General features: G+C 42.6%; 1 protein-coding gene and 1 long non-coding RNA gene across 2 annotated transcripts in view; both read left to right on the forward strand.

Moving 5' to 3' along the window:
• PHF21B (PHD finger protein 21B) overlaps positions 1-27261 on the forward strand; it is a 261511-nt gene that overhangs the window by 52181 nt on the left and 182069 nt on the right. The gene's annotated exons all lie outside the window — the stretch shown is intronic.
• On the forward strand, positions 9625-21640 carry LOC140707439 (uncharacterized). Its single transcript, XR_013545617.1, has 2 exons — positions 9625-13597; positions 13650-21640. It is a non-coding gene; the product is annotated as an uncharacterized LOC140707439 (long non-coding RNA).

The following is a 27261-nucleotide window of genomic DNA, read 5'->3' on the forward strand; positions in this document are numbered from 1 at the left end:
CCGAGACCGAGGAGGAGCCTCTGCCTAAGAAGCCCAAGCGCCATCGCAAGCGCAAGCGCAAGCGCAAGTGCGTCTCCGACGCCGATAGACATAAGAAACATCGTTGTCGAGATTACTTCTCCTCGGACTCCGACGACAGTCAGGAGAGACGGAGGTCTCGACGTCGTCATCGACACCGGAGAGATTACTCCTCCGATTCCTCCTCCACATCGAGGGATAGGAGAAGGCGACGGAAGAGGACCTATTACTCCTCCTCATCCACGTCCCCCACGCCGCCTCCAAAGAAGCGTCGACATCGCAAACGCCCTGCTGTCGACGATGAGGAGCGCGCTACTCCGATGGGAGGGCAGCCTACTAAGCAGGTCCCCTCGGCGTCGACACCTCCCGATAAACCTTCGGTGCCCCCTCTGGCCCCGAGTAAACCACTACCTCCAAAGCCTTCCAAGCCTACAGGAGGGATTCCGCGGCCTGTTGCGCCTTGGTCTTCGGAGGAGGAGGGTGATCCAGACTCTGTTTCCTCCTCAGACCAAGAGGACGAAGGTACATCTGATGCCTCTCTAGAAACTCCCGTACCAGCGGAACCACTGGGATCTGATGCAGCTGACATCCATCCCTCGTCTCCATCGGAGGATTTTTCATCCTATCCCCAGATGGTTTCTAGAATGGCTGCCACCTTAAGAATGGAGGTGGAAAAGTCCCCTTCTCGTGAAGATGACCTCATCTTTGGGGACATTCATAAAGACAGGTCTCGTCCCGTTAGCTTGTCTTATGTACCAGAGCTCATGGACCTTATCACTGGATATTGGGAACATCCAGCTGATTCCCCAACCTTTTCAAGAAGAACTGAGAATATATATGGTCCATGGGCCAAAGATGGAATGTCTCTTGAAACACCCGGCCCCTAATTCTCTTGTTGTAGAGTCCAGCACAGCGCGTTTACCCACCAAAGGTCATCCAACCCCTACTAATAAAGAAGGAAGGGATTTGGAAGTACTTGGGAGACGGCTCTACTCTATGACCACCTTTGCCCTTAGGGCCCTCAACTATCTTGTTGCTATGGGGGCCTATCAAAAGCAGTTATGGGCAAGGGTGCTTCCAGCACTCCAGGTGGCACCAGAGGACATCAGACAAGCATGCCTTGATGCCCACGCTGAGGCACAGACTGTATCTAAGCACCAACGCTTGGCCTCGCGTCATGTGGCTGATGCCAATGCTCGGAATTTGGCATCTATCATCACATTGAGACGCCACGCTTGGTTACGTTCAGCAAATATAGTGGATGACATCAAAGCTAGAATTAAGAACCTACCCTTTGATGCCACTGGTCTTTCAGCGAAAAGACAGACGAAAATTTGAAGACTCTTCATGAGAGTAAAAAGACGGCTAAATCCTACGCTATAGAGCAACAGCCAAGGCCGTCTAAGCCTCTATGGCGTTCCAGAACCCAGCAGCAGCCATTCCAGCAGGGTTCAACCTCAACATACCGCCAATTTAGGCCTCAGCCACCTACAAGATCTTCTCAGGCCTCTTCCTCAGCCTCCAGCTTCAAACCGCAGAGCAACAAGCGTCAATCTTTCAAACCCTCTGGTCGCAAGTTTAAGCAATACCTTTGACTTCCCAGTCAGCATCCGGACCACCCACCATCCTACTCGCCTCTCTCCTTACCTTCAGAACTGGTACAAGACCACTCGAGACACCTGGGTCTTGAAAATTATCAGCTCCGGCTACCGCCTGGAGTTTATAGAATTGCCTCCTCTAGGATGAGTCAGGCATACATCCTTCGACCCCATCCTAGAGGAAGAGATTCTCACCCTAATGCAGAAACAAGCCATCCAGAAAGTACCTCACAGAGACATCCTGAACGGTTTCTACTCCCGGTACTTTACCGTACCCAAAAAGGATGGAGGTCTTCGACCTATACTGGACTTGAGGGATCTGAACACCTACCTCAATCCTCTAAGGTTCAGGATGGTTACTCTAGAAGGGATCATTCACCTGCTGAAGGAAGGAGATTGGTTTGTAGTGGTGGATCTGAAGGATGCTTACTTTCACATAACGATCCACAAGACCCACAGAAAGTACCTTCGCCTGATATTCAAGGACACTATATACCAATTTGTGGCTCTCCCATTCGGCCTTTCCACTGCCCCGCGGACCTTCACCAAGTGTATGGCCCCGGTAGCAGCTTATCTATGTCTAAGAGGGATTCAAATTTACCCATATATCAACGATTGGCTGATTGTGTCGAAATCCAAACAGCAGGCCTACCAAGACACTCGTCAAGTTCTACAGACCCTACAGGCTTTGGGCCTATCCATCAATTACGAGAAGTCTCATTTACAACCCTCTCAAGTGATGGACTACATAGGGGCCAGGCTGGATGCTGTGCAAGCTCGCCTGTTTATACTTCCAGAACGTATCCAGAAAATAAGGAAATCAGTTCTGAAGTTCAAGCCACAAAGGACAGTATCTGCAAAACTAGCGCAACATCTGCTAGGCCTCATGGCCTCGACAACGGCCACCCTGCCTCATGCGAGACTCAAAATGCGTTCTCTCCAATCTTGGCTACTGGCCCTGTTCAGCCCTATGATGGACAGTCAGCACAAGCGCCTCAGGGTCACCCCAGAGCTTGCAAGCCAACTGCAGTGGTGTCTTTTTCTTCCACATCTGTTAATCGGGAGACCTTTTCGTCCTCTGCAACTTACCATACAAGTGACGACAGATGCCAGCCCAGTGGGATGGGGAGCCCATTGTTTACATCACCAGATACATGCTCTCTTGCCCCCACAGGAAGCGTCTCTGCATATCAACCATCTAGAGATGCTAGCAGTGATAAAGGTATTCAGGGCGTTTCTCCCTCTTCTCAGAGGCAAAGCTGTACAGGTAGTAACGGACAATACCACCACGATGTACTACCTGAACAAACAAGGGGGCACAAGGTCAAAGTCTCTTCTGTTTCTGGCAGTACACTTCTGGGAATGGTGCTACCAGATGCACATTTCTCCGGTAGCCATCCACGTGGCCACATCAGACAATCAGCTGGCAGACGAGCTCAGTCGTCGTCCTTTTCAATCCCACGAGTGGCAGCTGGACCAGAAAGTGTTCACCACCCTTTGCCAAAGGTGGGGTTGACCAGTGGTGGACATGTTTGCAACACAACACAACACGAAGTGTCCACTCTATGCGTCTCGTGCCAGCAAAGGAAAAGGTTCTCTCGGAGATGCGTTTATGGTGCCATGGACCAGAGGCCTCATCTACCTTTTTCCGCCTCTACCGCTCCTTCAGAGGGTCATAGTCAGACTGCTACAGATGAGGGCAGAAGCAATACTAATTGCCCCTTGGTGGCCACGTCGACCGTGGTTCTCCACACTGTCTCAAGCGTCAGTGGACAAGGTGACACTGCCATTGCATCCCAACTTACTCACTCAGAGCGAAGGGAATGTTCTTCATCCGGACCTCGAGGCACTCCACTTGACTGCGTGGATGATTTCCCATCATTGACAGAGGTCATCGACAAGGCACGGAAACCTGCCACTAAGTTGCTTTATAGCTACAAGTGGAGAAATTTTCTTAGATTTGCTGAGGAACGTGGACTACATTCCTCACCTGTTGCCTTATCGACTCTACTATTATACCTTAGACATCTTTTCGATTTAGGCCTGTCTAAGTCAACGCTGAAGGTGTACACTTCAGCTATTGTGGCATTTCAACCTCCGGGTTCAGAGTCATCCCAATGGTTCTCTCACCCAACCCTTAAAGCCTTTTTCAAAGGACTTTGCAACATGAGACCTCCGGCCAAAAAACCAATACCTCAGTGGTCGTTGCAGACTGTTTTGCACTGTCTTACCAGGCATCCCTTCGAGCCTATGGCCTCTTGTGACTTGAAGTTCTTGTCCTTTAAGACGTTGTTTTTGGTAGCCATTACCTCGGCTAGGAGAGCTAGTGAGTTAGCTGCTCTACGTGCCGATCCCCCTTATTTGCAATTTTTTAAGGATAAAGTTGTCCTTCATCCTGATGTTACGTTTCTGCCTAAGGTTGTTTCTGAATTCCACGTTAACCAACCGTTGATTTTACCAACCCTTTTTCCTGATGCAGTTACAGAAGTTGAGCGCATGCTCCATGCTTTAGATGTTCGTAGAGCATTGGCCTATTATGTCACCAGGACTAAAGACTTCAGAAAGGCCCACAGACTGTTTCTTTGTTTTTATGGGCCTCGTAAAGGTTCTCCTGCTTTGTCCTCTTCCCTTTCTAGATGGTTGGTCTCTACCATATCTCTAGCATATGAACTGCTGAAGAAACCTATTCCTGAAGGTCTCAAGGCCCATTTCACCAGGGCCATGGCTACTTCTACGGCCCTGCTAAGAGGAATCGACATTCAAGAGATTTGTCGGTCTGCTGCTTGGTCCAATGCTTCTACCTTTGTTACCCACTACAAGTTGGACCTTCGGGCTAAAGCTGAGACCAAGTTTGGAAGGGCTGTTTTAACTTCACTATTCCAGTGACGGCCCACCATCCAGTAAGTGTGCTTGCTAGTCACCCATTAGTGTGGATTCATGGAGAACCACGTTGAAGAAGGACAGGTTACTTACCTGTAAACATGGTTCTTCAAGTGGATTCTCCATGAATACACACGTCCCGCCCGGCCTCTCCACATGTTCGTCACTGGTAGATGTTATAGGTTCCAACTCTCCATGTGGCGGACATATGGAACTGAGCCGTTGGCGGGCGGAGCATGCGCTATACAGGGCAACCTAAAACATTGTTACTTTTCTCCTACAGCTCTAGAAGATTCCGAGGGGCCCAGCACAAGTGCTGTTTAACCCATTAGTGTGTATTCATGGAGAATCCACTTGAAGAACCATGTTTACAGGTAAGTAACCTGTCCTTATTTCTCCAGATCCTTCCTTATTGTCTTTTCCCATCGACTGGCAGATTCCTGCAGCACAATCCTAATATCTGGAATATCACTAACGTTCTGGTTGGCAGTAGCTGGTGCCTTGTCCTCTGGAATACTGTCTCCCTTAACAGCAGGATATAGTTTAAAGCCCTTTGAGCCAGATTTGCAAGACTCCTGAGAGATAAATAATTCCCTAGTCCCTGCAAGGTGCAAACTATCTCTTCCTGAAAGCAATGATAACTGTGTTGGCAGAAAACAAATTTCCAATGGTATGTAGAGGTGACTCTTACAGGCCAACCAAAAAGCCATGAAAAAAAGCATGCAGAGGCACACGGCAATGCACAGCTTTTGTTGATGTTATTTTTTAAATCAGACATGATGTTAAAAGTAAGGATTGGAAGAGAAGTGGAAAGAGTGTGTGTAAAATTTTGATCTAAGTCATTGTTGTCTGCTTATTGTTTCAGTGTATAATTGAGGAGGGATGTTCCAGATAAAGAAATGTGTCTTGTCAAGTGACACAGCGATGCTAAATTTCACCTGGCATAGACTCACTGAGGACTAAATGGATATAAACTTTATAAAGAGTAAAAGTTTACTTTTCATATCTTTCCTGGTAAAGAAACAACAATTTTCAAAACTGCATGCTTTCCGTCTCTTTTTTGTTTGGCCTGTAAAGCGATGCCCTCAGGATGGACTTCAGCACTTCTTGCCAGGAGTTCTTCATAGACGTACAGACCATGATCCAAGAAGCCAAACTGTTCCTGACAACATCATTTGTGCAGATGTCTTTTCATTTTCAGAATTTGGGTGGGTGGGTGGGTGGGGAGAGTAGATTAGATAGTATTCCTCTCCTCAGATCTAGATATCTTGTAGCAGTTAGGTGCTGCCATTCCTAGGCATTCTGTGAAGTTTCCCTGACTTTAAGAAGGAGTACGGCTGTAACAATAATGCTAGCTTAATTTTGGAGAAATGTTAATGCAAAAATGCAAAGTCAGTCACTTTCATTAAAAATAAATTTAATTACGTTTCATCTTTCTGTAAGCCAATTTACCACTTAATTGATAGGGTAAATGATTTTAATGATTTAAAATGATGTTAGTTCCTATCAGTTCCTATCTCTGTTGATATCAGCTAAATGTTGAGCAATGAAATAATAATGTGATGAAAAACAAAACAAAACACTGTCGTGTAAAGATATCTGATGCAATCTTCAGGTCTATTGATTTCAACAAAACAAAATCTGCTCCTTCTTCCCAAATTCTGTTCAAGAACTACCATAGGTGTTTCGTTGGATTCCAGAATTAAGGTAGGATGACATTCCAGTAGGCGAGCAAGAGGTACAGCTGAGGTTTTTTTTAATCTAGTGGGGGTATATTTCTAATACACACAAGGGATTGTAACATATGGTGAGAAAGCAAGTGCTATCGCTATTAAACACGGTCACAGTGAGAAGGTCTGAAATGTAGATATCTTCACCTTGTGAAATGATTTGCATTTGGCTCCTGCTTTTTTAAAACACCACATCCCCAATATTTCAGTGTAACTTTTGTTGCCGCTTGTTGGATTGCGGTGCTACCGCACATCTCGCTAAGCCAGTATCATGACAGCACCTCCCGAGAAGAGAACACTAAGATCTGGCTCGGTGGCAGCACAAGTGCAAGATGTACTTTGTCCTTCGGTGCTTATTTGAATTCTAAAAGGACAGGCACACCAATTGAAAAGCGAAGGCAGCAGTGTCCTATCCCCTCCTCCCCCCACTTCCAAGTGCAGCCAGCTCTGAAATACAATTCATATTATCACTTTAGGGTCATTGTTCTGAGTCCCTCAGGAGCAACTACACCATCATGTAAAAATGGTCAGAGAAAGATGTGGGGCACCTTCTTTGCCTCTTGTACAGGAGCACAGTACAGCTATTTCTAGTTTGATGAATAAACATCATGGGCATGTCCTTTGCAACGCCCCCCCCTCCTGCAGTCATAGATCAATATTATCTACAGCCCAGTTTTCTAGAGTATTTTCTCTTCCTCCTCTCCTTCTTCTTTTTACAACAGATGCACAGACAATTAGGGGCACCAGTAGCCAGTCATAACATTGTCAGTGATTTAATTATGTCTTCTTTTGTAAGGCACAGCTAATTTGATGGCTCAGGACTGCAGTTACCAAACTGGGGGTTTCAAAGAGATTTAATAGTCTTGAAAAAGGGATGCCTGCTAAAGTATTCGAGCTACGTTTGGAAATGTTTTGCTCTCCCATTATTTGGCTGCCTTTTTTCTTGCAGCGGGTGGTAACTTTCAACAGAAAGGCAGCCGTGCATTTAAGAGTTGTTGCACATGCAAGGGACAGGAGGTGGCACTAGACAGATTTTTTAGATTCTATGATCTTGTGAAATGTGATAGGAAACATCACCACTTTTTTTTAATGAATGGTGATTATTTTTAGCCAAGGGTAAATAAAATCTTGAATGTAAGTCACACAGTATTCCTACTGGCTAAATAATTTATATACTTCATTGATGGATGTTCTTACAAAAAACAAACAAACCCTATTTTCCCCCAGCTTCCGAGTTTGGAGGGGAACTAGATGTGCCCAGTGGATTGTTATTCTCTCCCTGAAAAACACTTCAGTTCTGCAAATATTTGACCCTTCCTGCCCCATGCCCCATTCCTGTTCAGGGGCATTGCATTCCCCCCCCTCATGGCTTCGGCACACAAACCTTTTACACTAACTCCTGTTTCTTCCTCCCCTGTGGATTAGTCACATGGGTAATATCACCAAATCTTGACTAAGCAGGATATGGGATTATGTTTCTACATTGTGTAGCTAATCAGATTTTGGTGTAGAACCATGCCCTTTTGGACTGTTGAGAGGAAGACCAAATTAGAACAATGCAAAGGAATAAATGACATGTTTTTGGGTCGGAGAGGGACAGAAATGCTGTAAAGCAGTGGTCCCCAACCTTGGGCCTCCAGATGTTCTTGTACTACAACTCCCAGAAGCCTTTACCACCACCTCTGCTGCCCAGGATTTCTGGGAGTTGAAGTCCAAGAACATCTGGAGGCCCAAGGTTGGGGACCACTGCTGTAAAGCACCAAAAGGGGAGACATTTTTGGCAATATCTGTAATATTAGGTTAAGAGTTCAGTTCCCCACTCTGCCTCCTTGACAAAGTCTGGACTCAATGATCCATAGGGTCCCTTCCAGCTCTGCAGTTATCATCATCTTAGAACTGCAGAGCTGGAAGGGACCCTATGAATCATAAAGTCTAATCCTTGTCAGGGAGACACAACTTCTGGCTCCACAGCCAGATAAGATCATCATCATCGTCATCATTATGTGATGCCTTGTCTCCCCTTCACTAGTGAGCATGTTCCTCAAAGTATCTAACTTCTTTTGCCCCTCAGAAGGATAGCCGTGTCTCCTCCACAGCAAAGATGGTATGGAGATAAGACACCCCATTTATGCAGCTGTGTGTAAATGCCCAATAATCACTTACATGAATTGTTTTAGGAAATAGTGCTCTTTGCAAACATGCTGTATACCGATATTGACAAGTTCTAGAAGATATGGTCAAAGTTGATTTTCAACCTGACAATGTTCTCTTCTTATCTCTGAAAGACAATCTTGAGATCTGGTGGTACTGTGTGCTTTGCAACCCTAATTGAGCAACTACAAGTGCTTGGCATTTTTGCACATCATTTAAATACAGTGGTGCCTCGCATAGCGAGGTTAATCCGTTCCGGATTAACCTTCGCTATGTGAAAACTTCGTTAAACGGAAAGCAAAAAGCCATTGGAACGCATTAAACTTAGTTTAATGCGTTCCAGTGGCTTCCGTACTCACCGTTCAGCGAAGTTCCTCCATACCGCTGCCATTTTCGCGCCCTCGGTAAGCGGGGCACAAAACTGGTGGCCATTTTGGAACCGCCGATCAGCTGGGAGGCGGGCTCTTGCAAGGAGGGAGCCACCTCCCTCCTCTGCAAGAGCCCGCTGCCCAGCTGAAACGCCGGCCGGCTCTTGCGAAGGAGGGAGGTGGAGGTTCCTGCTCTCCTTCGCAAGAGCCTTTCTACCCAGCTGGAAGGCGGGCTCTTGCAAAGAGGGAGCCACCTCCCTCCTCTGCAAGAGCCCGCTGCCCAGCTGAAACGCTGGCCGGCTCTTGCGAAGGAGGTAGGTGGAGGTCCCTGCTCTCCTTCGCAAGAGCCTTTCTACCCAGCTGGAAGGCGGGCTCTTGCAAGGAGGGAGCCATCTCCCTCCTCTGCAAGAGCCCGCTGCCCAGCTGGGTAGAAATGCCGGCCGGCTCTTGCGAAGGAGAGCGGGGACCTCCACCTCCCTCTTTCGCAAGAGCCAGCCAGCGTTTCTACCCATCCTGGGCTTGGATCCGCCCCGTGCTCGGCTGAGCACGGGGCGGATCCAAGCGGCGGCGGCGGCAGCGGCAGGGTGGGGGGGTGTCTGGAAGGCTTCCAGGCAAAGCACTGAAAGCCTTCGGGACCCCCCTACCCTGCCCCAGCCGCCGGGACCCGACCCGCGCCACCTATCCCAGTCATGCTAGCATGACTGGGATAGGCAGCGCGGGGCGACTTCAAGTGGCGGCGGCAGGGTGTGTGTGTTCCGGACGGCTTCCAGTGCTTTGCCTGGAAGTCTTCCAGATCCACCCTACCCTGCCCCCGCTGCCGCTGAGAGCCTTCCGAGCTCTCAAAGGGATTCTCTCCAATGTCAGAGGGGGGGCCCTTTGAGAGCTGGGAAGGCAAAATGTCGGCAGTCGGGCAGCGGCTTCGGGGTCCTTCCGAGGCTGCCGCCCACTGCCGACATTTTCCCCCAGCTGAGCGGCGGGAGCGGTCCTTCAGAGGCTCCCGCCAGTCAGATGGGGGAAAATGGTTGCCTATGGGGAAAAATCGCAAAGCGATTTTTCCCCATAGGCAACATTGTAATGCGATCGCAAAAGCGATCGCAAAATCTGCATCGGTATGCGGATTAATCGTTAAACGGTGCACTCGTTAAGCGAGGCACCACTGTATCTGTTTACTCTTCATGTCTCTTCCTAGTGAATTATGGGATCTGTAGAGTGGTAAGGTCTCTGAGTAATTTAAAGGGGAGAATGGCAAACAATCTTTTATTCAGGAGAAACCGGATTTCTCTCAGCCACATCCTTGATGTAGCAGTTTATGATCTAAAAATAACCCTGAACATACCAAATTTGTTAAACCAGTTTTGGATTTGGTTTCTTCTTCATGCTAGATTGTGATAGAACGTGGCCTTTTCTGTATAGATAGGTAGTCTTTACCTGTACTTATTCCTTGATATATTTGAATAAAATAGTAGTGGTTCTTCACTGTGGGGCTGACAGTTTTTGATCACAGTTACAGCTAACACATGTCAAGTGTGAAAAAGCTATAGCCATGCTAGTGGCTTTTCCATCCTGGAAAAAATACAACTTGCCTTGAAGCACCTTAAAGATTACACACTTTATTTGGTATGAGTTTCAATAGACTGCCACCAAGTTAAAGCTAATCTAGATATTTCCCTAAATTTGGATTGCAACAAAAGAGATTAACCATGTGTCCAATTCTCAATTCATTATTCAGTAATAATGCTTTATGCTATTTGTTGTCCCATAATTACATATGTCCCCCAGCCAAGGATTCTTGAGGGACGTGGTGGCACTGTGGGTTAAACTGCAGAAGCTTCTGTGCTGCAGGGTCAGAAGACCAGCAGTCGTAAGATTGAATCCACGCGATGGAGTGAGCTCCCGTCACTTGTCCCAGCTCCTGCCAACCTAGCAGTTCGAAAGCATGTAAATGCGAGTAAATAAATAGGTACCACCTCAATGGGAAGGTAACGGCATTCCGTGTCTAGTCGCACTGGCCACGTGACCACAGAAACTGTCTTCGGACAAACACTGGTTCTACGGCATGGAAACGGGGATGAGTACCACATCCTAGAATCTGACACAACTGGACTAAATGTCGAGGGGAACCTTTACCTTTACCCAGCCAAGGAACAGAGAATTCTTTAAGAGGGTGTCAGGAAGACATACTAATGCTCTCCTAGACTCCGTGGGGAGATTCCCAGTGTGGTGTAGTGGATAAAGTAATGGACTAGGACTTTGGAGAACAGGATTTGAATCCCCACTGAGCCATGGAAACTCAATGGAGGGGGTGGAACTAGTAAAACCACTCCTTAAATACAGTCATCCCCCATACCCGTGTGATCAGTATCTGCAGTTTCACTTATCCATAGTCTGAAAATATTAAAAATATTAAAATAAAAAAATCCAGGAAAAAATAACAACCCTATTTGCACATGTACTACCAGAACTGGTCAATAGAGGGAGCTAGAGACTGCTATGAATACTTGTTAGTGAATAATACATAATGTGGTCTCTGGCCAGGTCTGGTAATGCATGTGAAAATTATATTTTTACTGGTTCTCCCGCCCCCTTTTACCATCTCTATAGTGTTCACTGTTATCTCCAGTTTTTACTATCTGCGGGGGCCTGGAACCAATCCCCAGAGGATATGGAGGTCCTATTGTATCTCACTTTTCTCAAAAGCCCTATTAGGGCCACCAAAACACAGTTGACAGCACAGAATACACGCAACACAGGCTCTGTGGGAGGGAAAGCTATACCTGATGCCATAATAAGATATTGCTGTTTTCCTAGCCATTTTAATCTTCAGATTATTTAGTGTCTTCTAACTCTGCTATGTTAATGTTTTATCCTCTTGTCACTGCACAGTACAATCCTGCACATCTCTACTTAAGTGTAAGCACCATGCACGTCAATAAGATCTGGTACCATGCCATGGTCTTGTTCATCTCCACCATCAAATTCAAAATCTCATGTAGATTTAAATTAAAAATATTGAATGACTAGCAGGGTTGTTGAACAGTTCCATCAGTCCATCCATCCATTGTAAATAAATTAATAAATTATATATATTTGCTGTCTGGATAGTTCAGTAATTTAAATATCTAGCTGCAGAGCTGGAGATTGGATTCCCCACTATGCTTTCAACAATGCAACTAGAAGAAGAGAATGGTAAATCACTTTTGAATATTCTCTACTAGAAAATCCTAGAGAGGGTAATCATAAATCAAAACTGACTTGACAGCATACATTTTGTTGTTGTTATTATTGTTATTGTTTTCTTATTATATATTTGCATTGGTTTACCAAGTAATTCCACATATAACATATTTATGTACGTATATAATACTGTATATAACCTAATTGACTAGAAGAATGATTCTCAAGAGGAGGTTCTTTTCATTTTTAGATCATACATTGCATGGGCACGTTACACCATGCACTGCCTCAGAAGAAGCATTATCTCCCATGACTGAAAGAAAGAGAAAGAAAGAAAGAAAGAAAGAAAGAAAGAAAGAAAGAAAGAAAGAAAGAAAGAAAGAAAGAAAGAAAGAAAGAAAGAAAGAAAGAAAGAAAGAAAGAAAGAAAGAAAGAATGAGGGGTGTGATCTCTATGGTGGCATTTCCCATCTGTGGGTATGATTATACTTACTGTAAGCATAATCAAAATTTAGTTCAGTCTCTGCTTCCTGAATAGTCAGGGACATCTTTTTAATTGATCAAAAGATTTACAATTGATTCATCTTACTAACCAGCATCACTTAACAGCCGTTAACTTTCTTGAGTACTGCATTAGTATCAAATAACCATTGTGTTTTTAGATGCATCCAACGTATTGAGGCTGTTTAGTCTCTTCAGAACCTGTGCAGTGTTTCACATGTTTCCCACCCAACCTTATTCACTGTCATAATAATGAAAATTTCACATCATATCTACGTGCATGTAGATATGATGTAGACATTTTTCAGTCCAGTCTTGTCCGACTTTAGGGGGTGGTGCTCATCCCGTTTTCAAGCCGTAGAGCCAGCGCTTGTCCGAAGACAGTTTCCTTTGTCACGTGGCCAGCGTGACTAGGGAACGCCATTTTACCTTCCCGCCATGGTGGTACCTACTTATCTACTTGCACTGGCATGCTTTTGAACTGCTAGGTTGGCATGGAGCTGGGACAAAGCGACGGGTGCTCACTCCGTCACGTGGATTCGATCTTACGACTGCTGGTCTTCTGACCCTGCAGCACAGAGGCTTCTGCCGCAGCGCCACCACACACACATATATAAATAAATATGTTGGGAGAAAGTCCAGCAGTGTATTTATGTGTAATCTACTTTAAAAAAATAAATAAATCACAGACTAATGGCAAACTGAATTAAAGAAATGTAAGACTGGAAAAATGCCGAAGTAGGTCCGTAGTCGTGAGTAGAGGAAGCTAGTAACTGCCAAACCTTTCTTGAGACTAACCTCTACAGTCTGTGATGGTGGGGGGGGGAGGGCATTTTTGTTTCTGGTTGGAAAGTCAATCTGTTTTCTTTCTTTTTCTCTCTCTTTTGTGAAGATAAATTGGTTGTCTTCTTTTCAAAACTTTGGGAGCTAATGAGACCTGATTGCTGACTGAAGAAAGTTTATGCCTGAACTAAAAGGGGAAACGAGGCTCGGTCTTTCTGAGCTGGGTTTAGGCTGTACCAGTTCAAATGGGGCTCATGAGCAAACAAGTTTTCACAGGAAGTTCGAAAGACACTAAGGGAGAAGTGTTCTAGCCTAGCTTTCCCTCTAGCATATATGGAGGGGTTTAGGTAGGTAGGTAGGTAGGTAGGTAGGTAGGTAGGTAGGTAGGTAGGTAGGTAGGTAGGTAGGTAGGTAGGAAGGAAGGAAGGAAGGAAGGAAGGAAGGAAGGAAGGAAGGAAGGAAGGAAGGAAGGAAGGAAGGAAGGAAGGAAGGAAGGAAGGCCAATCATGTAAGCTCCCATCAGCAGTCAAGACATCTCAGAGACAGGTCTGCTGCCTCACTGAGAGCAAGGCAATTGCTTAAAACAGCGAACAATGGTTGATTAACTGCTAGACATACAATAAAATTCTAAATTGTCTGACACAACTGCCTTACTCATATTTATTCTTCTTTTTGTACCCTTTACAATTTGAGATGTTTTAAGAAGCCACAAAGAAGGTCTTACATATATGCTTATCCTTCAAGCACTAAAGGTTGAGAAAAGTTCACTTTCTTCAGAATGGATCTACTGTCCAATCACAGAAGCTGTTGTGGGATTTCCTCCCCATTCCCGAGTTTCCTATTTAACCTTGAGATCTTTGTACCCCCTTCTTTGTTTCTGGTTCACTTTTGTCTAAAACACCACATTCCATGGTGGGTTTCTTCATTATATTTTTGTGTGGAAGAACAAAGACCTTCTTTGACCTGGTTTCAGATGCGTCTGTGATGGCCCACTTCACTGACGCCAGCTGAGCATTGTGCATTTAATTGATGAAATAATAATGATGAACCATGCCTGAACTCACTCTGACGACCACTTGAAGCAGAAGCTGTGGTAAATCATGCTGCGCCTGCTCCCCGGCGTGAAATGGCCTCCCCCTTGCTTGGTGCACTCAAGCATTGCCAGAGTGATGGGTTTGTGAAAAATGGGTGCGCAGGGCTTTTGTATATTTTCATGAACATGTCTGTATATTTTCATGAACATGTGTGAGAAAGAAGCCTGTGCCCACTTTTTAGGAAAGTTTTTTTTTAAAAAATAAATGGGAGCATGTGCTTACATCATTAGCATGAATAAGGATAAAATGGGAAAATGTCATTTTTCTAACTACTTGGAGCAAAGACAAAAGATGAACTTTAGAACAGATGTAATAACAAAGATATGCAGAGCATATTTGTAATAATTATTTAGCCATAACACTTGAGACTGTTCTAGGAAACACTCTTAAACACAATTATAAAGTAGATATATACAGAGTCAGTGTAGTTGGCAAGGTCTATAATAGGTTTTGTGTCATAGTTCTGTATGTTCCCCTCCCCAAAAAGCTTGGAAAGTAACCTGTAAAATATTATTAATTATAGCTGTACTTCCAAGGTCTCTCTAAATAATTATTTGACGTCATAATAACAATGATCAAAAATAAGTATTTTTTCCATGTTTCTCAAAGGTAAATTGATTGAATTAAAAGTTACTTAATTACTTCTTGTTACTTAAAACAAATAGAAGTTCTACAAGCTACTGATTTATAGTACATCCAGCTCATTTTTACCTTAATACACACAACAGAATCCAAGACACACCATGAACCATCACTAGAACCGCCACTGAGTAAGTTCATACTGCGAAGGGAGTTAAGCTGGACTTTTAAAAGTTATAGGCGTAATGTAGTTATAACTTTGTTATAAAAGAAAAATCATTATAAATAACCAGTTATTTGTAGCTAGCACCTTCCAAGTTTGGCCCTTCATAACCTTCACATGTTGATTTTGCAGTCAATTTAGTGGATCAGCACCAACTGGTCATTATATCTGCAAAATTACTGAAACTATCCTTCAAAACTATTCACAGCTATTTTGGGCTTTATTCCAACATGGTTATTTTCTTCCCTTATCTTGAATAGGGATGTGCACAATGAAAAAAAATCATTTTATTTTAGTTTCTTTTGGGGGTGGGAATGCCTTTGTTGTTTCATTGTTTTTATGCACTAGTCTTTTCCAGGCTTTTCACTTACCATGAAAGGGATGGTTTTTCCTTCTGCCTGGCACAGGCAACGAGCCAGGCAGAAAGACAGCAAAAGATGGCAGGTGCCTTGAAGGGACTTGCACACACACACACACACAAGGCGCTGGTGGAATGAAACAAAGTAAGCACACTCACTGGATCCCAACCAATCAAGGCCCTTTTATAGCTTCAAAGGGACACTCCAGACAATCTGATTTGATGGAAAGTTTTCTGGGCTATTTTACTAGACTCAGGTGAAAGAAGGGTCAAACAAAGAGAGTACAGTAAATGAAATTTTGTGTACTTTCTTTTACTAAAAGGACGCATTTGGTTTTAGAGGCACTTGTTCTGTAAACCAATGAAAAATTTCAAAAACAAAAGAAGGGGGGCATTAGGTTTTTGTTAGAAGAAAAAAGTCCCATCCCTAATCTTGTACAGTATATAAAGTAGAATCTAAAGTCAATGGTCAAGGCTAAACAAGTCCTTTGAATTCAGTACTGAAACTTTTGAAGTATCAGTATGTGGTAGATGCTGGTCTGTGATAATAAATCCTTGAATAAATGGGATGCAATCCAGTCACAATTAAGCACTTTTCTGCCCCACTAATGTCAATGGGACAATGTTCAGCATGTGCTTCATTTCCCCTTTCAGATCAATGGACAGTAGAAGTTACACACTTATATTCCATTGATTTCTGAAGGTGATTTCAGCACATAGTGGACATGTGAAATCAATGGTACTTTAAAGGGCTTAATGTTCACTAGACTTTGTTTAGTGAGCAGTGTAAAAACATAATTTTGGGATCTGTTCCTGTGTAAAAAAATTAATTGCTTGAGTAGGTGTTTGGCTGTACATCTTGCAGTGAGATAGGGGTGGGGGAAAAGTGGGAATAGGGGAGATCAAAAAGGAAAGGGAGGGAAATTATCAAAGAAGTGGGGTAAGAACTGAAGCTGCCTGAAGCAGTGAGGAAGAAGAGAATGATTTAAAAATGGGTAAAAAATGTTGGTGTTGCATATTGATACTAGATCTATATTTTTTCCCAGTGACTGTGTTACCGGGATTTATTTATTTATTTATTTATTTATTTATTTATTTATTTATTTATTTATTTATTTATTTATTCATTCATTCATTCATTCATTCATTCATTCATTCATATGTCTCCTCTCTCCCCTTAAGGGACCCAAGGCAGCTCACATTAATAAATAAAAGAACAGATTAAAAACATGGTATAAGTATCACATTTGAAAAAAACACACATTAAGATTGAAAAACAAGTTTAAAAACAATTAAAAATCTGTAAGTTCAGATGATAGGAATCAGCCTATCCATCACTTTCCCTAGATATCATGGCTTTCCCTGAAATTAAATTATGATCTTATACAGACTTCCTTGGCTGGTAACCTATTTTGACTCAGAGGAGGGAATAGCATCTTGATAAGTAGCATTAAAGTTGCACTGCTGCTACCCGTTTGTGATGGACAGGCCAGAAACCACACCTGTCCATCACAACTGAACACTGATTCAGTAGCCAATGGTTGTGCAGGAGGGCGGAACCAAGGAATAGAAGAAGAGAATGGAGGACCGTGAGTTTCGGTTGGACAGGAGTTAGAGGTTTCAGTTAGTGATGATACAGGACAGTTAGTTAGGAGTTAGGGAAAGAGGTAATTGGAAGAATTGTTTTGGAAAGAAATGTATAAGAGAACTGAATGTAATGAAAACTATAAGAAATAAATGAACTGTTATAAAGTGATTGAAACTAAATGCAAAGTAACCAGCATATTTCCAAGTTAAATGAAGTTTAATGAATATCAAAGACAATACCATCTATGATTTCCTTGAGTCTTAAATATGTAAATCTGTTAATAAACAATGTTATATTTGACATGATTGATTCTGTGGTCCTAACTGGTAATTGAGGAAGGATTTCTTCTGGTGGCAGCGGAAGTGGAGGCAAGAGAAATTGTCATGCCCGAAGGCAAATCTGTTTGTTAGGGACAACATACAGAGGAGCTGGGGTGTGTGTGACACCGTTCTACTTAAATCTGGATGAATGCTTCAATATTTCATTCTGTTAAAACCTGAAGGAATAGGATAAGTATTGGAATCCTATTCCTAGGACAGAAGGGCAGGAATGTTTTCATCTATGTCCTACCATGTAGATAGAGCTCCATGCAGAATGGCAGTATCACATGTGGTGTGTGATGTCAGAAACAGTAAGTACAATGGTACCTCGTCTTACAAACTTAATCCGTATTGGAACGGCGTTCATACGTCAAAAAGTTCATAAGTCGAGGCAAACTTTTCCATAGGAATGTATTGAAAACCATTTAATCCATACCTGCTGTTTTTTGTTTGTATGTCGAGGCGCTGTTCGTAGGTAGAGGCATTAGTTCCCAGGATCTAATGCAAAGCCGGTTAATCCGTACTCTGCCACTAGGGGGAGAATTTTTTACATTTTTTCTTCTTTTGACCTAAGATGAATTTAGGTCAAAAAAAGGGCAGAAAAGGTTTTTTTTTTTTTTTGTAAGTCAAGGCTCCATTCGCAATTTGAAGCAACATTTTGCGACTGGGTCCGTTCGTAACTTGAAACGTTTGCAAGTGGAGACGTTTGTAAGTCAAGGTACCACTGTAATACCCTAAGTATGTGAAGCTCTGAATTATGAAATGTTGTCTTCTTAAAAACTGAGGAGAGGGAGAAAGAAAAGGAAACTTCATAGATCACAGAAGTGCACCTTTCTGCTTTGCCTCCAAGCAAACAGGATTTTTTACTGAAAAAAGCACCAGAACTGGGTGAAGATTAAGTACAGATACTCTGTCTTTTCTCCAAACTGAGGAGGAAGAAGGCCGATCTCCACCATATGTCCTATCAATCTTCCTATTTAGCATTTTGGCAGATTTTCTCTTGTTGAATCCACGAGGAAAACCTGCTATGGAGAGCTAAAGTTTAAAATATGGTCATATGGGGCAACTTCATAGTCCTAAACTGGTTTGATATAAGGTTGCCAGGTCTTAGGATGGTCAGGAAATTGCCAAGTTTCTATAGACTGGGAGAAAGATCTCAGGGCAGGTAGAACTGGAGGAGGAGAAAGTCTGTCTTTTGATCATAGCTTGGGCACCTATTCCCAGTTGGCATCATTGCTATCCAGCTTGTCACATTGATGTTTTTTTTATATGTGTAATGGATATGTAATGTTGGCACACCTGAAAGCCAGGAGTAAAAAGGTTCCCCTTGACATTTTTAGTCTAGTCGTGTCCGACTCTAGGGGGCGGTTCTCATCCCGTTTTTCACGCCGTAGAGCCAGCGCTTGTCCAAAGACAGTGTCCGTTGTCACGTGGCCAGTGTGACTAAGGAACGTCGTTTTACCCTCCCACCGAGGTGGTACCTATTTATCTACTCACATTTTTACATGCTTTCAAACTGCTAGGTTGGCGAGGAGCTGGGAGAAAGTGACGGGAGCTCACCCCGTCACGTGGATTCGATCTTACGACTGCTGGGAAAGGAGATTGGGGACAGAACCAATGGGTACATGCACTTGGGCTTATTGTGCCATTTGGGAACAAGGCAGGGAATGGAATGCTATTGTTGCATGAACTGTTAAATAGCTCAGTGATTTAGACATATGGCTGTGGAGCCAGAGGTTGGGAGTTCGATTCCCCACTGTGCTTCCTTGACAGGGGCTTGACTTGATGATGCATAGAGTCCTTTCCAGCTCTGCAGTTCTAAGATGATGGTGATGATCTCATTAATCTTTTTGTTCTGCAGGCATGGTGGCAGCAGTGCAGGGCCTGGGGGAGAGAAACCCTGTCAGTGGGCTTGTGGTGATCCTGCAACAGCAGCAGTGCAGTCCAGCTGTAACACAATTTATTGACTAACTCTCCATGTATCATGTTCATTGTTAGTAAGGCCATGTGGGATGTAAGCCTTAGGAAGAACAGTGACAACTGGCACAGTTGTTGTGCACACATTTGACTGCCTGCCCAGTTTTCAAAAAATGTTCCTCCATCAGGTCTTAGTTGCTGTATTCCACAGCTAACCGGGTTGCATCAGAATTCTGGAACAGCTTACATGGATGCTGCTAGTGCCTGTTACCACAGCTAGCTGGCCCAAAAGTAGTTTCACCCCCCCCAAACCCTTGCCTGCTCTACCTCTATGACATCACTAGGAACGTCTTTAACGGGTTATGTCTTCTCTGTGACCAGCCCCAGCCACGATCAGCAATTTGGCTGCCATGTTTGGAGCTGCTGAAGTTTCCAAACGCTTTCCAGAGGCCTACTGTAGACAGTAACAACAATGTAAAAGGAAAGGAAAAGGAAAAGGAAAGAGGGGGTTTAGCAAGTGTGTTGTGGAAGGAAGGGAGAAAAGCACACAAAAGGAGCCAAAAGTAATCAATACATTTCACTTCTATGCCTGTAGTTTCTGAGTGGAAAGTGCCAACAGAAAATGGCTCTATAATGTAGTGTCTCAGCTAATGTGGAAAGAAGTGCTCTCAAGTGTTTGAAAATAATCCTAAACTTTAAAACTGCCCCTGTATACAGTATTTATGTTTTGTGGGGTGTATCATCTTTGGAGGGATGACTGGGAGAGTTATGTGTCCAGTGAACAAACCATCTTCTACAAATGCATGCCTCAGTATCTCAGTGCTGGATGCATGGATCCTTGATTTTTTTTAACAACCCTCTGAACTGTAATTTTCAAATACTGTATTGGCAGAACAATGGTTATATTAAGTGACAAGAAAGTAACTAATAGCATCTTTTATCACAAGATACAATCATGCTCTTTTTAAACTGAGTTCATTGGAAGCTGGCTTTGGGGTTAATATGCCTAAGTTGAGTTTCTGTGAAAGGCAAGCTGCACAATGATAACAAGCTGTCCTCATGCAACTTTTCTCAACAAAGAGTAAAAAAGCACTCTTGATTTTGTTTATTATTATTATTATTTTATTTTTTTATAACTATAACATAAACATAAACATAAACATAAAATACACTTTTATGTGTATTTTACACATAAGAAAAGCACTCTTGATTTTGGTCTTCCCAACAGCATATGCGTGGGTGAATATGCCTACAATTTTTTTGGCTGCAGAAACATACTACATTTATTAATCTTATTGAATTTGGTGCATTTGTGCCATATCAGTGAGCAATTGTTGCAGGAGCCTTCATGGAACATATGACACTATGTGGTTCCAAGACCATAGAATGCACTCTTTTCCTCTTCCCATTCTGACTGATTTTAAAAATTAAGTAAAAACACATATTTTTAGACTGGCATATGATATCTACCTTACCTTGCCCTGCAGAATTAGTTCAGCTGTATCTTTTGTTAATTTTACTTGATTTTAATATATTTTGCATGAGTTTAATAGTTTTGCAAGGGGGTAGTTTTATAAGATTTTATACATTTTTAACTAAACATGTTTTTTCGGGGTTTTGGGGTTTTTTACGTTTGTAAGTCACCTTGAATAGTATCTTAAAGTGGAAAGGCGGGGTATAAATGTAATGAATAAATGAATGAATAAATAATCAGAAGTAGGGGGGCAAAAGACCCAAACTGGGGCAGCTGCATTTATTGTGTATGTGCCTATACAGCAGGCAGAGGTCAGATTCGACGTATACCTAAATTACATCTTATTGATTCTAGTTTAATATTTCACATGTGGGAGAGAGCAGGAGCTGTTTTCTGGGTTAGCTGATTGTAAAAATGGACCTGAAAGATATGGGCACAGAACCTGAGTAAAACACAGTAAATGAGGCAATATGGCAAGATAGATTTAGTTAAAGAAACTTAATTTGTTGGCAGTTATCTCGTTTGGATACATTGGGAATGTAACTTTTTAAATACAGGTCTCAAAATCCCCCTGCCACTAGCCATATGAGCTGAGGGATTCTGGGAATTGTAGTCCAAAAAACTATAACAGGAGAGAACTGCAATATCTGAGGCTGGGAGCTCTAGTCCAGCAAAGTATTCTTTTGAAGCTCTTTTAATCTTCATATCAGACCCAGCCTCTGCATGAAATACCTGATATGTGAATGGTTCGGCTATCAAGTTGATTCTGACTTACATCCACCTTCCCAAGATTGTCTAGGTATAAATTACTCAGAAGTGGTTTACCAGTCCTTCCTTCTGATGGTGTTGTGGGACCATGCTTCCCAAGATTACATGTAACCCCATTGGTCATATATGCTCCAGGTGATCTTGGCTAGCCCTTTTCCCAAGAGACACAGTGGGAATTTTTACTCTTGGCCCCAGGCACTCCAACACACTGGGTTAGAGCAGTACTCAGATTTTTCCAGCAGTTACGGAATTACCTCTTCTAATGACAGAATAATTGTAATGTCTGTTTCTACCCAGAGTCCTGCTGAAAGCAAACACATGATATAGATTACATGAGAATGAAAAGAGCTCTCCTTTAAAATAATTGGACTATGAAATATAGGGATGTGGCAAACCTGCCTTGAATTAAAGCAATGTTAATATTTCTTAAAATAAATTGTTGTGTATAAAAGAGAAGACATTTTTATTCTAAGAAAAAGGAAAGCTGTACAATATTTACAGTTGAGTACAGCATACTGCAACTGTCTTTGTTTCCCCCCAAAAAAGCAAGGCTTGGAAGGAGTTGGTGCTACTAAGTCATTATTTTAGTATTTCTGTCTTTTTGCTGAGGTGAAAACCATATGAATAAGAAAAAGAGGGGAAATTGCAGGAACAGCAAGTATTACAGCTGTACATTCCGTGTTAATGTAACAGTACGCATGGAAATTCCAGCATGTATATGCAAACATATGGCTAACTAAGCAGATTGCTCCTTGGACTCATCCTTAAGCAGACTGCTAACTCGGTTACTTAACAGAAACACAAGTGTATTTACTGAAACCAGATCTGCCTAGCAGTTGGTTGCTGTGGCAATGCAGTATTTTTGTGTCTATGGCTTGGATCTATCCTGTTGTTTTTTAACCTAAGGAGAATTCTTGCTTCCTAGGGAAAAGTCGAATGATTGCTCCTTCCCATTAAGTTGAGGAAGTCACTGTTGTTTAGGGAATAGAGATTTGGGTACAAAAGTACTAGATAATGGGCCAGTTCACACTGCATCATGGAGCATAGGCTCTACATGCAGATCCTATTACATTTGTTGGTTTGTGTCATACATTTATATATCACCCAACTTAGTGACATGTACTACTCTGGACAGTTGAAAAGGTAAAGGTTCCCCTTGACAATTTTTGTCCAGTCGTGTTCGACTCTAGGGGGCGGTGCTCATCCCCGTTTCCAAGCCATAGAGGCAGCGTTTTGTCTGAAGACAATCTTCCATGGTCACATGGCCAGTGCGACTTAGACACAGAACGCTATTACCTTCCCACCAAGGTGGTCCCTATTAATCTACTCGCTTTTGCATGCTTTCGAACCGCTAGGTTGCCGGGAGCTGAGACAAGTGACGGGCGCTCACTCCGTCACGTGGATTCAATCTTATGACTGCTTGGTCTTCTGACCCTGCAGCACACAAAGGCTTCTGTGGTTTAGCCCACAGCGCCACCACGTCCCTACTCTGGACAGTTAACAACAACTTAATCCCTCCCATCCCCCCCAATTCCAATCAACCCAATAAGAAACAAACAAAAACCTATGAAAACCTAAGATTTACCCCAGAACACAACTGATGGTGGTAAGGATGGAATCAAATCAAATCCCACTATCACCTCTATGAAGGATATCTCTAAATGCTTCCTTATAGAGGTCTGTCTTCAGCATCCTTTTAAATGTAGTCAAAGAAGGGCCCCGATGGATGTCATATGTTATGAAGTCATTTCCAGCTTATGGCAATCTAATGAATTAATGACCTTCAAAGTGTTCTGTTATTAATAGCCTTGCTCAGGTCTTGCAGTTTAAAGGCTGTGATTTGGCACTTTGCATAGTAACAAAGAAGAAGACGAATTCAGGGCCCTAGGATAAATTGAGGAATGTGAGACCTGCCAGACATTGTTGGTCTACAGCACCTCTACAAGAAAAGTAAATGGTGAGGTATGATGGGAATTGTATTTAAGCTTCTGGAAGATCACATGTTCTCCACATCACCACTGCTTTGGGGGTTTCAATCTAAAAAAATCATGCTCGCTCTCCCTCCCCCCCCGTGTGTGTGTGTGCTCGCGTGCACATTCATGTGTGTATGTGGGAAGCATAAGAGAGTGAGCTATCCCCACCAGTCAGGGGGTGGGGTCTTAATTAAACAGGGCAGTCAAATCTTGTTAGTTACGCCCTGCAACATAATGCAGTTCTTAGCAACAAATTTCTGCAATTTGATAAGTTGTTGTTGTTTAGTTGTTTAGTCATGTCTGACTCTTCGTGACCCCATGGACCAGAGCACGCCAGGCCCTCCTGTCTCCCACTGCCTCCCGGAGTTGGGTCAAATTCATGTTGGTAGCTTCGATGACACTGTCCGATTATATATGACTTGTCCAACTATATATGACTACATTAACTTGATAAGTTAATGTAGTCCTATATTTACACAACTACAGTAACTTATTTGCATAAGGTTTACATTATGTGTGTGCATGTGTCTGGTCTCTGGGTGTCTGTGAATTTCGTTGTATGTGTATATACTTACAATGACAATAAATTATTATTATTATTATTATTATTATTATTATTATTAACTTGATAAGTTAATGTAGTGCTGTTCTGTGCTATGCACAGAACTTGGTATATAACAGCAAATGCCTACACTAACTTCTTAACTTTTGGCAGTTTGCCACTAAGATTTATGCTAGCTATGTTACTGGTCTAAAAATTAAATACCATTTTAGCCTATATTTTTAATATCAATATGGGTCGAATATCCATACTATCACTGTGCTGGTACTGATTCTCTTCACTTTTTCAAAGGCCTTCATAACCAACCCTATGAAGATTTATAGCATAATCATTAAAAGAAAGAAAACTGTGTGTCTAGGGGTGCTAAAATTAAGAAATGTGAATTTTGTATTTAAACTCTGTACCTATGCTCCTCCAGTCAGTAAACTCCTAAGTGGTCAAAAGGTCAAGAATGAAAGCCACAGATTCTTCTGGGGCAACTCTCCTTCTATGTGTACTTTTCTTCAACTATGAGGAGGTCAAAAGACAAATACTGTATTAAACTCAAAAGCCTGGAGCTCTTTTCTGAGGCCTTGGGCCTCTCTAAAGTCAAATGGTTTCCTAGGCTTGTACAGCATACACATAAAATATGCAAACCTGGAAACTGAATGTGACAGAGTCCTTTAACATAGCTGCGATCCTGCACACTGTTGAGATTGTCATTAAAGATATTCTTTCCAGAGTAGTATCAATATACAGCAGACTTATTTACATGTATCTGTACTATTGTGAGGTGAGAAATCACACATAAAATTTGTGCTATGCATGGTGATTTCCGTTCATGATCCATCATCCTCTGGTCTATCAGACAGGAAGACAGGAAACTCCTCTGTGCTATGTCAGACCAAAGGTCCATCTAGCTGAGTACCGTTGGTACTGACTGACAGTGACATTCCAGGGCTGCAGGCAAGGTTCCTCCCTTGTTCAGCCTGAAGATGCTAGGAATTGAGCCTAGAATCTGCTGGACAGATGTACACTGCCATAAATGCAGTTGTGCAAACTGTAGCAACAAATTGCCACTAGTTCATAGGTGTACGATGAGGAAGACAAGTGGTGACAGGTTAACGAGCAGCAATTTGCTTTGGGATTAAACAATTGCACTAGACTAGTGTAAAGAACTGATAGATTCTGCCCTCTTGTGTTTTTAACCACTGAGCTATAGCACTTTCCTCATAGCTGGTGATAATGCCAATCAGATGATCAGGAAGGGGGAAAGAGAGCTGGACTTAGTCCCCTCCTATTATCTCTGCCCCACAAGTGATTGTCACAGATACTGTTTTTCTAATTGGACAATGCATGCATGTATTAGTATCAGGATCAATGGAGAAGTCTAATCTGATGGTTGGTGGTGTTACCGTCTCGATTTTGCAGCAAATACCTGAAAAATGCCCTCTCTGTTAAGGTGATGTAGACGTCCTACAAAGATGAAGGAAGACCTCCTCTTTCTTGGCCATAAAAAGTGATAAAAATCAGTATTTCTGCCATTAAACAATATCATAACTGAAGCTAAATTGCCACCTGCAATGAGTAAATTAAATATTGACTATTCCATTGACTGCCAGATTTAATTTGAAACAATCATAGAGCAGCCATAATGCTTCAGGAGATGACTGACTATTTAATCTTGACTGCCATCCACATTAAGTGTTGAGTAATGAGAAAAATATACACTTGATAGACTTAAGGGAGTTGACTTCATCTCCGGCTTCTGTGTCAGGAGGTTAGAACTCCATAAAGCTGTTGGGAACAGCTGTTGAAACAGCACTCTCAGCCTTTCAACACACAGACGAGGGTGGGTGACATGCATGCTCTTTCTTGGACATCTTCCACTTGATTCAATTTCCAAAGTAATTGTTTACTTTGGTCTAGCTTGCCACAGGCTGCTTCACCCTTTTCAGGCTGGATGCCCTCCTGTAAGATACACCAATACGTTTGGGACCAAATAAGTCCCTACCTTTATAACAACATGTGCATGGCTTTCTTATATCAGGCTAAGGCCCAGCTAATCCAGCATTCCCTTTCTCACAACAGTTATCTAGAGCAGGGCTGAAAAAAGTATAATCCTCCACAATTTAGAGAGTTGCCGTGTTGGCTATTCGCCATATTTGCAAGGACTTGTGGGTGTTGAAATCCAACAACATTTAAGAGGCTACAGGTTCCTTGTGCTCCTGTGAAAGTGATGGAATTCCTCTGTTGTGTGTGTCTAGAATAATCTGTTCAGAAGTACAGAATTTTAAGATGTTGGTTGTTCTCTAGAAATATGTCCAATTCTATTGAAAAAAGTAGGAGTTAATCTGTCCACTGAAATAACCTGAATCAAAATTACCGTATTTTTCGCACCATAAGACACACTTTTTTTCCAAAAAAACATTGGGGAAAAAGTGTATGCGTCTTATGGAACAAAATTCCCAGATTATTTTTTCCTGTTTTCTTCGCCTAAAAATTTGGTGCGTCTTATGGAGAGGTGCGTCTTATGGAGCGAAAAATACGGTAGTTATGAATGTAAATGATTTGTCCCAATGATTTAAATCTGTCTGTTCTCAGCATGGCTACATCTGGATCTAACTCCAAGGAAAATTCTCGTGCATTGTTTTGTTAAGGATTTCCATATATGCCATCTTTCTTTCAACTTGGTGCTTCCAGATATTTTAAACAGCCTCATCAGTCTCAATCAGCCTGGCCAGTATAGTCTCACACATCCATGGACACCACACTGGAAGTAAGCCTGCTTTAAAACAGTGCCAGACAGTGCTGTAACTGATAACTGTCCTTAGTTTGGGACTGGAAGAACAAATGAAATGACATTTCAGTATGCAGTTGAAGGTCAATTGCCTGCTGATGACAGGGTTAGTTGAACTTAGAATGTGACTAAATGGTCAAATGTGTAGTATTTTTTTACTGACTGCATGATGTGATGGCTGTTTCGAAATGGTCCTGTCCTTTTTGCTTCTAGTGTGGCTTTTTTTCCTCTGCTTTTGGGGGCTTCTACTCTTTCAAGTCAGAATGATTCAAATGGGCTTTTCCCCACATAGTTAATTGACACATTCTTGTAAAGATGGGGCATTTCTGTAGGTGACATTTTGGTGAAGTAATCAGTTTGGGGAGTGATGGTGAAGCTTGAGAGAGGACATGCAAAAGCAAAGCTCTGTGATTTTAATGTGGAA

The sequence above is a fragment of the Pogona vitticeps genome, chromosome 5, assembly GCF_051106095.1.
Source record: "Pogona vitticeps strain Pit_001003342236 chromosome 5, PviZW2.1, whole genome shotgun sequence".
NCBI lineage: Eukaryota > Metazoa > Chordata > Lepidosauria > Squamata > Agamidae > Pogona > Pogona vitticeps.